This window comes from Rhinopithecus roxellana, chromosome 11, assembly GCF_007565055.1.
Source record: "Rhinopithecus roxellana isolate Shanxi Qingling chromosome 11, ASM756505v1, whole genome shotgun sequence".
NCBI lineage: Eukaryota > Metazoa > Chordata > Mammalia > Primates > Cercopithecidae > Rhinopithecus > Rhinopithecus roxellana.
In genome coordinates, this window is record NC_044559.1 from 32,017,211 (window position 1) to 32,030,672 (window position 13,462).

The following is a 13,462-nucleotide window of genomic DNA, read 5'->3' on the forward strand; positions in this document are numbered from 1 at the left end:
AATGCCTTTCTGAGAAAAATTTCTGGGTTTATTTTTTCACTTTAAAAAATGACTTTAAAAATAAGGGATTTTTTAAATTTTAAAAAACTGGAGTTGGTTCTCATTACCCTTAAAAAATACTTTCTTTTGTATACACTTGTTAAATATCCCACTGACATATACTATAAGTTCTTTATGTAAACGGTTTTGAATTTAAATACCTGTCTGTGATCAAGACTTTATCTGGGTAGTAGTTTATAGTATTTCAGACTGGAAATGTATCCAAGTTTGTTAGGAGGAGTAGCCTCTACTGTTGAGAGTAGTTGGGGCAGGGCATGCAGTATACAGCTTTTGCAGTTTGTGCAGTATACAGCAGCATACCATACTGGGGGTGACATTTATTCACGTCATAGATTTGTATATTATCACAGTTTTTTTTTTAGCAGGTGTTGGTAAAGTTTCTTGTTCTAACAAAATCAGTATGTCACATTTCTGACTTAAGAACCTTAAGGAAGGAGCCTTTTTTTTTTGTTTCTTGCACAATGGTGCAAGTTTGGCTAGAGGGGAGATTCTGTCTTTGTGCAAATTGTTAGAGTTCCATCCTAGGAATCCTAATAATAATGTAGTAATATTTAAATGGCATTAGAAGCATTTTATATATTATAGGTACTCCAAAAAATCATCTTACTTGGAAAATCTAATGAGAGTTTTTGGGTGCTTTATCAGTGACCATCATCATTTAGATGTTCTGTGTTATCTAATTTGCTTTTTATAATTACTGATATTGTTTCTTTTTTTTTTTTTTTTTGAGACAGAGTCTCGCTCTGTTGCCCAGGCTGGAGTGCAGTGGCGCAGTCTTGGCTCACTGCAAGCTCCACGTCCCGGGGTCACACCATTCTCCTGCCTCAGTCTCCCGAGCAGCTGGGACTATAGGCACCTGCCACCACGCCTGACTAATTTTTTTGCATTTTTAGTAGAGATGGGGTTTCACCGTGTTAGCCAGGATGGTCTCAATCTCCTGACCTTGTGATCTGCCTGCCTCGGCCTCCCAAAGTGCTGGGATTACAGGCGTGAGCCACTGCGCCCGGCCTGTGTTGTTTCTTAAAATGAAAATAGATAAAGTTTTTAAAGCATTATGGAGAATTTAACCTTCCACTGGTCTGATTAAACAGTATACAAGTAGCATCTGCATCAGCCATCTATGCCATTTTCTTTTTATGATTTCAAAGAAATTATTTAAGAAATCTGCCAATTTAGCTAGTACTTAAAACCTGATGTCCACTACTAAAAATGTTTTATGGGTGGATCAAATAATTTATTTTAATACTAGTCTTGAATAGAAAAATATACTAATATACACTTTTTTCACATTTGCTGTTTGTCTCTTCTTCCACCTCAAAACTCATTTTTAACATAGTTCAGAAAGTTACCTTATAATTGCTACATAAGAACATGATGATATATTTAACAGTTTGGATTTTTCTCCAGGTAAAGATCAGGTTTCCACTGATGTTTAACAGGGCTTGTACTGTGCTTAGAATACTTAGCTATTCTGAATTATGATTCAAGACTAAAAGGTATAAACAGCCTTCACATAATGTACTTTGAACCTGAATTATATTGTTGATTATTTTGACTTTATAAAAATTGCCATTTTAGTAAGTCATTCTGTATTGTTATTCAATGGAAATAATGTATTTGTAAACGTTCTGCCATAGAGTCTTTGAAAAGATTTCCAATGCTGTGTGTAACTGAAGCTGGACCTGAAATCAGTCTTTGCAGTGTCATGAAACCATAAAAATGTGGAACTGAGAGAAATGACTTTTTACTACTATGAAATTCTTCTGGAAAACTTGAAACAGCAAATGGCATGCAGAAGGTATACAGAAATAAGTGCACAAAAACATGCAGCATAGTATTTGATATGGTCAGTGGTGTCCTTCAATATAGTTGTTTATGTTGTTTATATATTATTATTTTGAAAACCTTAAATTTCGGATTTTGTTGTTGTTATATCCTATAATGAAGACTGTGCTCTATAATGGAGAAATGAATTCTTAGAAGTAATTCTCCCATGCTCTGAGCCTTCTAGTCCTAATAGTATTTTTATCATGATCTCCATGTTATGTAAAGAAAATGTTTTTGTGTTCTTTTGTAAACTTTCATAAGAAAGTTTGCTCTGACTCAGCTGTTTAGGATGTCATGGTAACTAAAGGTGGAAATTGAGTGCAGGTTTCCTAGAAAAAAAAGGTGTAATATTGGCTAATAAAGAAAACTATGTAAGTTTGTGTTTTAAAATGTTTCACAAGAACAAAAGCTATGAGGATAAAGGAGATAATACCCAATGATAACTACTATTTAATTGACTGAAGAAAAGGAAAACAACAAATTTTAGTCCTTTACACAATGTGATTAAATGTCATCTTTCCTGGTATCATTCTTTAATATGTATTTTTAAAAACCACTGTGGCTACCTTGAGAAGAATAGATTGAAGGATGTCACAACTAGAGACCAAGAGGCCAGATGAGAGACTGTTAGAGTCATCCAGATGATGGATGACAGTGGCTTTGATTGGAATTTTAGTAATAGGGGTGGAAAGAATGACCCTTAAGGGAGCCTTAGCAAGACATATTAGTACGAAGTAATGATTGATTGGGTAAAATGAGTAAGGATCAAAGAATACTCCCAGGTTTGTGGCTTAAGCATCTGAGTGTTTTTACTAAACTAAGGAACCTTGGCAGAGGACCAGATTCTTTTGGTTTGTTTAGAGGTAGGAAGAGAATGTGTTTTAGAGCCTGTGGAACATGAAGTGGAGATACCAGGTAAGCAATTGGATACGTACATGTTGTTAGGAAGTTAGGCCTGGAAACAGATGATCCAACATATAGATGGTAATTGAAACAAGGATTCCCTAGGGAGGTTGTGTAGGATGGGAAAAAGACAGAATCCCTGATGAACTCCAAAAATCAAGAAGTAGCTGTAGTAGAGGTGAGAAATTTTATTTCCTTAAAGAATTGGGGTGGAGAATGTTAAGGGCAGTATAGGACTGCTTATACTCTTTATTTAGATTTAATTCCCTTAAATCTTCTCTTTAGAAATAACGTAAAGATTGAGCTTATTTTTCTGCATTAAAAAAAATTTTTATCGCTCTTTTCCAGACTTTTAATTATTTAATTAACCTGTTTATGCTGTTTTTTCCCTCTTCATTTTGCTCTTTAACTCTTCCTTTACTTTGTGGTTTAACCTTGTGGAATAGATTAGGTTTGAGATAACTACTAGGTCTAGTTTTTAATTCATCTGTGATCCAGAGTGGCTTACCTGATCCAGTTAAAGAATTAGATTTTTTTTCATAGTCTTAGCTTTGTTAGCAAAATTTAGGCCTAGGAAGAGAATGCCTGTATTTTGGAAGGGTCCAGTTCTAAAATAGACAGACAAAATATTCTGACTTGAAAAGAATACTGTTATAAAATATAAAAATAAATTACATTTAAATGATTGGATTATTGGCTCTGTAATGCTTTAGTAGTGATTAGACTGTTAAACTTTTTTTTACTGGAATTTCTTAAAGACTGGGTAATCATTTATTCAAATTACAAGTGCATATATCTGAGAATATATATACAGCCAGATGCTCTACCCCTGAGTTATATACCTCCTGAGAACATATATTATAAATATTATCTTCCAAATCAGGCATTGCAAATGTCCAGATCTTTTTAAAAAATATTTTATTTGATTGAATAATTTCCTTGTTGAGATTAGAGATAAGAATCTAAATGTTTGGATTTTTTTAGTTTAGATTGTATCACTAACTTTGAAAATTAGTTGGAAACTCCAGTTTTAATGAAATTTATTTTCTAGAGCAAGAAGGTGGTGGATTTTAATGCTCAGTGTTTTAGACTCTAAATGGCCGTATTTCTTATGGCAGAAGTGCACACAGTGTTTGGGATTCATTTTTCAGTTTCTGAAATGTAAAGATGTACCATGTGTATACACGTGTGTACATACATACGAATATATGAAAGAGGAGAAAAGGGATAAAATCACCAAGGTGAAAATACAAACAAAAGTGAACTTTATGTGTCTCAACTCAGGCAGGTGACCAATTTGTCAAGAAGTTCTTCTCTGGTTTTCCCTGATTTGGGATCATTATATTTTGCTGAATTTTATTTATTATATATTCAATGTCTTTTAACTAGCACTGTTCAGTAGTGCAAAATTAAATGTTTATCCTATATCTTCTGTTGTCAAACACACACAATGGACAGATAGAAAATTTTTGCCCTTAGATCACAAACTAATGGAATTCACACCTATTTTGAGTAATTTACTTTTTTAAAAGTAAGAATATCTGATTTAACTCAGAATTCGATTTTTCTAACCTCCAAAGCACCTCCCGTGACTGTGGAATAAAGTCCATCTTGGGGCAAGTGAGAACATTGATTGCCTTTATAGAGACTAAAATGTTAACAGTGAAGATTCATGGATGAACCTAGATTTGAGGTAATCACTGTTTTCTAATAAAATGTTTGGAGATGACTTTTCTTTTTTTCTTTCTGTGATCATCAACTTAGAGGCAAGTCATAAATTTACAGATTTTGGCCTTTGATATGCACTTCAAAAGAATACTGTACATCCAATAATTCTGGGTAACCCTTAATTTATTTGGATTGCAGGTGAGAACCGTAAAAGCAAAATTTTTCAAATTTTATGTTTTTGTACAATAATTTATCCAGTTAATTTTCTCAGGGCATGATGATCGTTACCATATTCATTAGGTGTTAGCATAGATGATATATCTAAGAATTAAGCATTACTGTTTTTCAGTTTATATGTGTATACCCATACATATGTATATTTGTTTCATTTACCACTCTTCATGGAAATTACATTTGTAGGACATTTGAATATTATTTACTAAATACCTACTTAAAAAAAATACTGTACTGTAAACCGTTCTTCCAAGGGAAGTTTTAAAATAATTTGAATTCAACAAGAGTTTGCTTATGCCTGTGTGCCTTGGCAGTTATTTTATAGCTTTTCTCTATTATATACTATTGTTTGTCCAAGTGCAAATTTTTAAAAAGTTTGTATTACTAGCATTCCATTTGGGCCACAAGTTAAATTGAGTATTGTTAAGGACCTAGGTTTCTTTTAAACCTTTAAAAACTTGTCATGACAATGTTGGTAATCATTTTTTACACTTCTTTAGTTTTAGTTATGCTTAGTTTGTTTATTTAAGGATCAGTTGTGTATTATTTTAGACAAATAAGCTAATTTCATGTTTCCTTTCCTGATTCTTTGGTTTCTATGTAAATCTAAGTTTATTTTCAGGGAATATCCAGGGAAAGTGAATGACTTATACATTGATGCACTGTCATATCAGCATTGAAATTACAACCTTAGTCTTTCACTACTTAATCAGTATTCTTTCTACTCCACTGTATTGCCTCACCATCTAAACCATGACATCTGCACTGGCCTGATTGAAATAGACTAGCCAGGTGAAAGCTGATAAAGTGGGGCCTTGACTAAAATAGGCTAACCAGGTGAAAGCCATATCAGGCACAACTTTTCTCCCATTAATATTCCAACTTGAAAAAGCATATATTGTAATAGCCATAAATTTGATTAGTTTCACATTTCTTTCCTCCTCATCCTTTTAAACCAAATGCAAGAGTAAAGCCACAAACAAAAGTGCAAGACTTAAGTGTATAATCTATATAATTTGCATACGTAATTGCTGTTATTTTTGTTTGGGATCTTTCATGTTTATAGGGAGAATATCAAATACAATTTTTGTCTTGGACAGTGACTTTACAGTTGTAGGTTCAAAAAAATCACATAGACTGCCCCCTTTCTCTCAGGAAGATAAGACATTATCCCATTTTAAAGTAACCAAATCAGAAGGTTTTTAAGCCAACTGTCTGATAAATAGTATAAGGATACTGGGGACCACCTGTCCTAGTATAGTATTCTTTTGATTCTATCACATTGACTGTGATTTTGTGAATTGGTGATGATGCTTTAGCCACGATCACATTCTTTTTTCTAAAAATTCAGCTTTGGGAGAGATTGGAGCTGTGCATGCAGCAGTAATTAAGAAAGAGTGCCTCTTGGCTAGCCAATCTGATTGGCTTAGATGAATCCAGGGGGAAAAAAGGAATGACAGGTATTGCAGCCAGACTGCATTTCTTCCAAGACCAAGGAAGCCAGATGTCCTGCAATATATAAATGCAAATTAAAGTTATCACAGTTGTCTTTTGTAGTATGGTTGATATATGAGTCTACATTCAAGTTCATTTTTTTTCTATCTCATGACTTTCCTAGGAAAGTCTAAGATATATTTTTTCTTTATCTTTTTTTTTTTTTTTAAAGGTGTCTTGCTCTGTCACCCAGGCTGGAGTGCAGTGGCATGATCATAGCTCACTGCAGCCTCCAACTCCTGGGCTCAAGTGATCCTCCCACCTCTGCCTCCTGAGTAACAGGGGGACTACAAGCACACACTACCACACCCAGCTAATTTTATTATTATTATTATTATTATTATTATTATTATTATTATTTTGTTGAGTCAGGGTCTTGCTGTGTTGCTCAGGCTGGTCTCAAATTCCTGGGCTCAAGCGATCCTACCACCTTAGTCTTCCAAATTTCAGGCATGAGCCACAGTGCCCAACTGATATTTTTTATATCTCGTTTCTTAGGAAGAATCAGCGTGTATATCATTCAGCAAATATCTGAGCACTCACCAACATGCCGAGCACTGATTTAGGTGCAGGATATGTTAGCAAACATAACAGACCATAGTTACATTCTAGTAAGGCAAGCAAAAGATAAATATACTAAGTAAATTTTATGATTTATTAAAGGTTGATAGATACTATTTATAAAAAAGCAATGGACTTCTGGTTTCTGATGTAACATGTAAGGAGCTTGGAAGTTGTCACTGTGTCCTAACAAATAGAAAGCTGAACAAACAAAATCAACAACTCTTCTTAGATCCATCAGAGAATGGAGGTCACAGAGCAAACTGAAGCCCCCCAAATTGGAGAAAGACACATGGATGCAGAGAATCACAACTTACTGGATCAAAAACCCACAAGCAGAAACCTTTGTGGGAACCAAGGGCAGAGTAGGAAAAACCTAAGCTATAATTGACATACTGCTGGAAGCTCAATGTGGACAAGTCTGAGAGTTAACTTGTGGGGGAAGGCGATGGATATGTTAATGTGATTGTAGTAATTATCCCACAATATATGTATATTAAATCATGTACACTTTGAATATATTAGGTCTTGACAAATACTTTTAAAAACAAAACCTTGGAGGGGTATCAAAAATGGATCCCCTCCCTTTTCTGAGTTTTACCTCTAGGAGCCCTACCCGGTTCTCATAGTGAAGATTGAGAAGAAAAAAACCAAAATCTCATGTTTCCAGCATGGGGAGAGAAAAAGGAACCATTTTGAAATACACCAGAGCATTCTGTATTTCTTAACAAAGCCTGGCCTCAAGAGAAATTATTTTATCAGAGCCTAACCTCCTGCCTACCCAATTCAGGGAAAGGGAAATACCCAACTTTAGTCACCTCTAGCTTTCCATGTGGGAGAAGGGAGATCTCCAATTCTATACTTATCTGACTTAATTGGGAGTGGGGGAGGGGAAGCTAAGAGCATTTGTTTAGGTCACAGCACAGAAGCACAAGCTCACTAAAAGACTGAGACCTCATCCTAGGACTGTAGAATGCTTCCCCTCCCCACCACAACTTAGCACTACACCACTAAGGGCCTATTTACCTCAGTTCCTTTTAACCAGCACATTGTGGGTAGCTTTCAACAAAAAAATTGCAAGGCATACTAAAAAGGTAAAAACACCATTTGAAGAGACAGCAACCATCAGAAGCAGACTCAGATATGACAAATGCTGGAATTACCAGACCAGGAATTTTAAATAAGTAGGATTAATATGCTAAGGGCTGTAATGGAAAAAGTAGACAGCATGTAGGAATGGGTGGGTAATATAGCAGAGAAATTCTACAAAAGAATTACAAATGCTAGAAATAAAAAGCACTAACGATAAAGAATGATTGGCTAGTACACTGGACACTGCTGGGGAAGGAAGCTTGAAGATAATGTGTCAGTAGAAACTTCCCAAATAAAAAGCAAAGAGGAGAAAAAGCAAAACTAACTGGAACCAAATATCCAAAAACTGTGGGACAACTACAAAAGATGTAATATACATTTAACGTGAAGCCCAGAAGAATAAAGAGAAAGAAACAGAAGTACTTCAGGAGTAATGACTAAGAATTCACAAGATTAATGTCAACCTGCAAGGCTGTTTAAACAACAAACAGTTAATGTAATCCATCACCTTAACAGGCAAAGAAGAAAAATCATATCAATAGATGCAGAAAAAACATTTGACAAAATCTAGCACTCCTTCGTTACAACTCTCAGCAAACTAGGAACAGAGTAGAACTTACTCAACTTGATAAAGAACATCTACCTGAAACCTACAGCTAACATTATGTTTACTGGTAAAATAAAATAAAATAAAATATAAAAACTTGAAGCTTTCCCACGAAGACCAAGAACAAGGGAAGGATGTTCTCCCTCACAGTTTCTTTTCATTATCTTACTGGAAGTGATAGCTAATGCCACAAGATAAGGAAAGGAAGTGAGAGTCATACAGACTGGGAAGGAAGAAATAAAAGTCTATGTTTGCAGATGATATGATTGTCTATGGAAAACCCAAAGGAACTGACAAAAACAACTGATGATAGCAAGTGATTATAGCAAGGCTGCATAATACAAGGTTTATATACAAAAGCAAATTGCTTTCCCATACAGAGCAACAAATAATTGGAATTTGAAATCAAAAACATAATGCCATTTATATTAATACCTCTCTCCCAAAATGAAATACTTTGGTATCAATTAAACAAAATACAAAATACACATGAGGAAAAATACAGATCTCTAATGATAAGACTAAATGAAGAGAGATTCCATGTTCATGAACTGGAAGACTTGATATTGTCAAGAAGCCTATTCTTCACAACTTGATTTATAAATTCAACATAACATAATCTCAATTAAAATCCCAGGAAGTTGTTTTGTGGATATTGACAAACTGATTCTGAAACCTATATGGAGAGGCAAAAGATTCAGAATAGCCAGTGAAATATTTAAAGAGAAGAAAGAGTCAAGAGGACTGACACCACCCAACTTCAAGACTTACTATAAAGCTATTGTAATTAATACTGTGATATTACAAATAGATCAGAGTAACACTAGAGAGTCCCCAAAAAGAGACCCACACACATATTGTCAACATTTTTGACAAGGAAGCAAAGGCAATTCAGTGGAGTAAGGATAGTTCTTTTCAACATAACAGTGCTGGAACAACTGGGCAACCATATGCAAATATAAGCAAATCTAGGCCTTAAACTTTTCACAGAAATTAACTCAAAATTGGCCATACTTAAATGTAACATGGAAAATCATAAAACTAGAAGGAAACCTAGGAGAAAGTCTAGATGCCTTTAGGTCTAGCAGTGACTTTTTAGATACAATACCAAACCCACAATTCATGAAAGACATCATTGGATTTTATTAAAATTTTTTGTTCTTCAGAAGACACTATCAAGAGAATAAGAACAACAGACTGGGAGGAAGTATTTGCTGAAGACATACCTGATAAAGGACTCACCCAAAATAGACAAAGAGCTCTTAAAACTCAGCATAAGAAATGGAACAACCCAATTAAAAACTGAGCAAAAGATCTAAACAGACACCTCACCAAGAAGATATACAGATGGTAAGTAAGCTCATGAAAAGATGGTCAGCATCATCTATCATTAGGGAATTGCACATTACAACAATGAGATATGACTGCACAACCATTTGAACAGCTAAAATCCAAAACACCAACAGCACCAATACTGGTGAGAATGTGGAATAACTGGAAATATCATTTATTTCCAGTGAAAATGCAAAAAGGTACAGTCACTTTGGAAGACAATTTGTCAATATCTTACAAAACAAAACATACTCTTGCCATATGATCATGCTTTTTAGTATTTATTCAAATATATTAAAACATCTGTTCAGAACCCTGCAATTAAATGCATACAGCAGCTTTACTCATAATTGGCTAACTTGTAGGCAATCAAGATGTCTTTCAGTAAGTGAATGGATAAACTGTGGTACATTCATACAATGGGATATTACTCTATTCTATAGGAGGAGGAGTGGCAAATACTGTAGGTATCACAGCCAGACCCCTTGTATGCCTTTACCATTTTGATGCACTCTGACTGCCTCTCAGGGTCACATAGAGAGCCTGAGGTGTCTGGGAAATCCCTAAATAAAGAAGTTATCAAGCCATAAAAAGACATGGAGAACTGAAATCCTTATTACTAAGTGAAGAAGCCAATCTGAAAGGACTTTATACTGTATGATTCTAACTAAATTATATTCTGGAAAAGGCATATGTTTAGTGACAATAAAAAGATTAGTGGTTGACAAGAGTTTGGAGGAAGGGAGGAACGAATATGTAGAGCACAGAGGATTTTTCGCGTGAAAGAACTCGGTATGATATTATGGGAGATACATGTCATTACACGTTTGGCAAAACCTGTAGAATGTACAATACCAAAAGTGAACACTATGTAAACTATGTTCTTTGGGTCTTAATATGTATCAGTCTTCAGCAACTGTAACAAATGTACCACACAGGACACTGGCCCGGAAGGCTGTGGGTGTGTATGGAATAGGTATATATGGGAGCTCTGTATTTTGCTCAATTTTGCTCTGAATGTAAAATTGCTCTTAAAACTTGTATTTGAAAAAATATGATGTTGCTATTTCAGATAGGGTGGTATGGGTAAGTCTGGCTAAGAAAGTGCCATTTGAGTCTTATAAGAGGTGAAGTTTAGCTATATCTGAGGGAAGGGCATTTTGGGTAAAACAGCTGATGTTTAAGGAAAAATGAGGCCTGTGTGACTGGAGTGAGGAAAAGCAAGTTGGTTAAGAGTAGATCATAAAGTCAGAGAGATGGGGAAGAGAAAAGCAGATCACGAGGCTTTGTGTGTCATGCTAAGGATTTTAGTTTTTATCCTGAATGAAGTGAATAAATGTAGCTCTGCCACTACTAGTTCTGTGACCTTAGGCAAGTTATTTTTACCTCTCTGCTCCAAATTTACTCATATCTAAAATGGGGATAATAAGAATACCTAACGATTAGTGTTAGTAATATGAGCATTAAAAGGAGTTATATGTATATATATATATATATATGGCTATTAGTATTTGCATCATTATTTTGAACAGGGGAATGACATTATTTGATTAGGTATTTAAAATGCTCCTATTTGCTGTGTTGAACATATACAGAGGTAGTGATGAGGAGTAGAGGTTATTAGTGGCACAAGGGTGAAAGCAGGTAGACCAATTAGAAGGCAAGGTCAATAATCAAACAATAGCTTGGATAAGAGTGATTGCAGTAGAAATGATGAGAGGTAGATTCTAGATATACCCTTAAATTCGTATTTTCTGAAAGATTGTATGGCAAGTGTGAGAAAAGGGGAGCGAAGGATGATTTTAAGGTTTTTAGCTTGAGTTCCTAGAATTACAAGAATCCCACGAACTGTAAAAAAAGTAGTTGCACATATCTATGGGATGCATGCAGTTATATAAGGATACAGTGTGTAATGATCACATCTGGGCAATTGAGGTGATGTCCATCACCTCAAACATTTATAGTTTCTTTGTGTTGGGAACATTCCAAATCTAGCTATTTTGAAATATACAATAAATTGTTAACTATGATTGCCCTATTGTGCTACCAAACACTGTATCTTATTTCTTCTATCTAACCATATTTTTGTACCTATTAACCAACCCCTCTTTAACCCCCACTCTCACTGCCCTACCAAGCCTCTGGTAACCACCATTCTACTCACTGCCTTCATGAGATGAATTTTTTTAGATGCCACTTATAAGTGAGAAGATATGTTTGTTTTTCGTGCCTGGCTTATTTCATAGTGTCCTCCAGTTCTATCCACGTTGCTTCAAATGACAGGATAACCTTCTGTTTTCATGGCTGAATAATACTTGGTTATGTATATATACCACATTTTCTTTAACCGTTCATCAGTTGATGGACACTTAGGTTGATTCCGTATCTTGGCTATTGTGATTACTGCTATAATAAACATGGAAGTATGGATATTTCTTTAATATACTGATTTCCTTTCTTTTGGATATGTACCTAGCAAAGAAATTATTGAACCATATGGTAGTTCACTGTTTAGTGTTTTGAGAAACCTCCATATTGTTTTCCATAGTGGCTCTACTAATTTACATTCCCACCAACAGTGTATGAGGATTCTTATTTCTCCACATCCTTGGCAGCATTTATTATTTTCTGTCTTTTTGATAATAGCTGTTTTAATTGTGGTGAAATGATACCTCATTGTGGTTTTGATTTTTATTTCTCTGGTGACTAGTGGAGCATTTTTTCGTATATCTGTTGGCCATTTGTATGTCTTCTTTTGAGAAATGTCTATTAAGATCTTTTGCCCATTTTTAAATTGGAGTATTAGTATTTGCTATTGAGTTGAGTTCCTTATATATCCTGGTTATTAATACTTTGTTGGATTAATAGTTTGCAAATATTTTCTCTCATTCTTTAGGTTATCTCTTCACTTTGTTGATTGTTTCCATGGCTGTGCAGAAGCTTTTTAGCTTGAGGTAATCCCATTTGTCAGTTTTTGCTTTCGTTGCCTGTGCTTTTGAGGCCTTATGAAATCTTTGCCCAGATCAGTGGCCTGAAGTGTTTTCCCAGTGTTTTCTTCTAGTAGCTGCAGGTCATATATTTATGTCTTTAATCCATGTTGAGTTGATTTTTGTATACAGTGAGAGAGATGCCTATTTTCATTCTGCACATGGATATGTTTTCCTATCATGATTTATTGAAGAGATTATCCTTTCCTCAATATATGTTGGTGCCTTTGTCAAAAATCAGTTGACTGTAAATGTATGGATTTATTTCTGAGTTCTCTATGCTGTTCCATTGGTCTGTGTTTCTTTTTATGCCACTACCATGCTGTTTTGGTACTATATTTTGAGGTCAGATATTGTGTCTCTAGGTTTGTCCTTTTTGCTCAGGGTTGCTTTGGCTATTCTGTTTGTTTTTTGTGATTCCATACAAATTTTAGGAATTTTTTCCTATTTCTGTGAAAAATGTCATTGGTATTTTAATAGTGATTGCATTGAATGTGTAGATCACTTTGAGTAGTATGGACATTTTAGCAATATTAATTCTTCCAAACAATGAACACAGAATGTATTTCCTTTTGGTATGTGTGTGTCCTTTTCCATTTCTTTCAGTAGTGTTTTATAGTTTTCATTGTAGAGTTCTTTCATTTCTTTGGTTAAATTTGTTTCTAGGTGTGGCTTTTTTATAATTATTAGAAATGGC

At 34.7% G+C, this 13,462-nt stretch overlaps 1 long non-coding RNA gene across 1 annotated transcript; it reads left to right on the forward strand.

The window, feature by feature from the left end:
• Positions 1-996: 996 nt before the first annotated feature.
• On the forward strand, positions 997-12,511 carry LOC115900493. Its single transcript, XR_004060173.1, has 3 exons — positions 997-1,858; positions 4,371-4,483; positions 9,613-12,511. It is a non-coding gene; the product is annotated as an uncharacterized LOC115900493 (long non-coding RNA).
• The last annotated feature ends 951 nt before the right edge of the window (positions 12,512-13,462 follow it).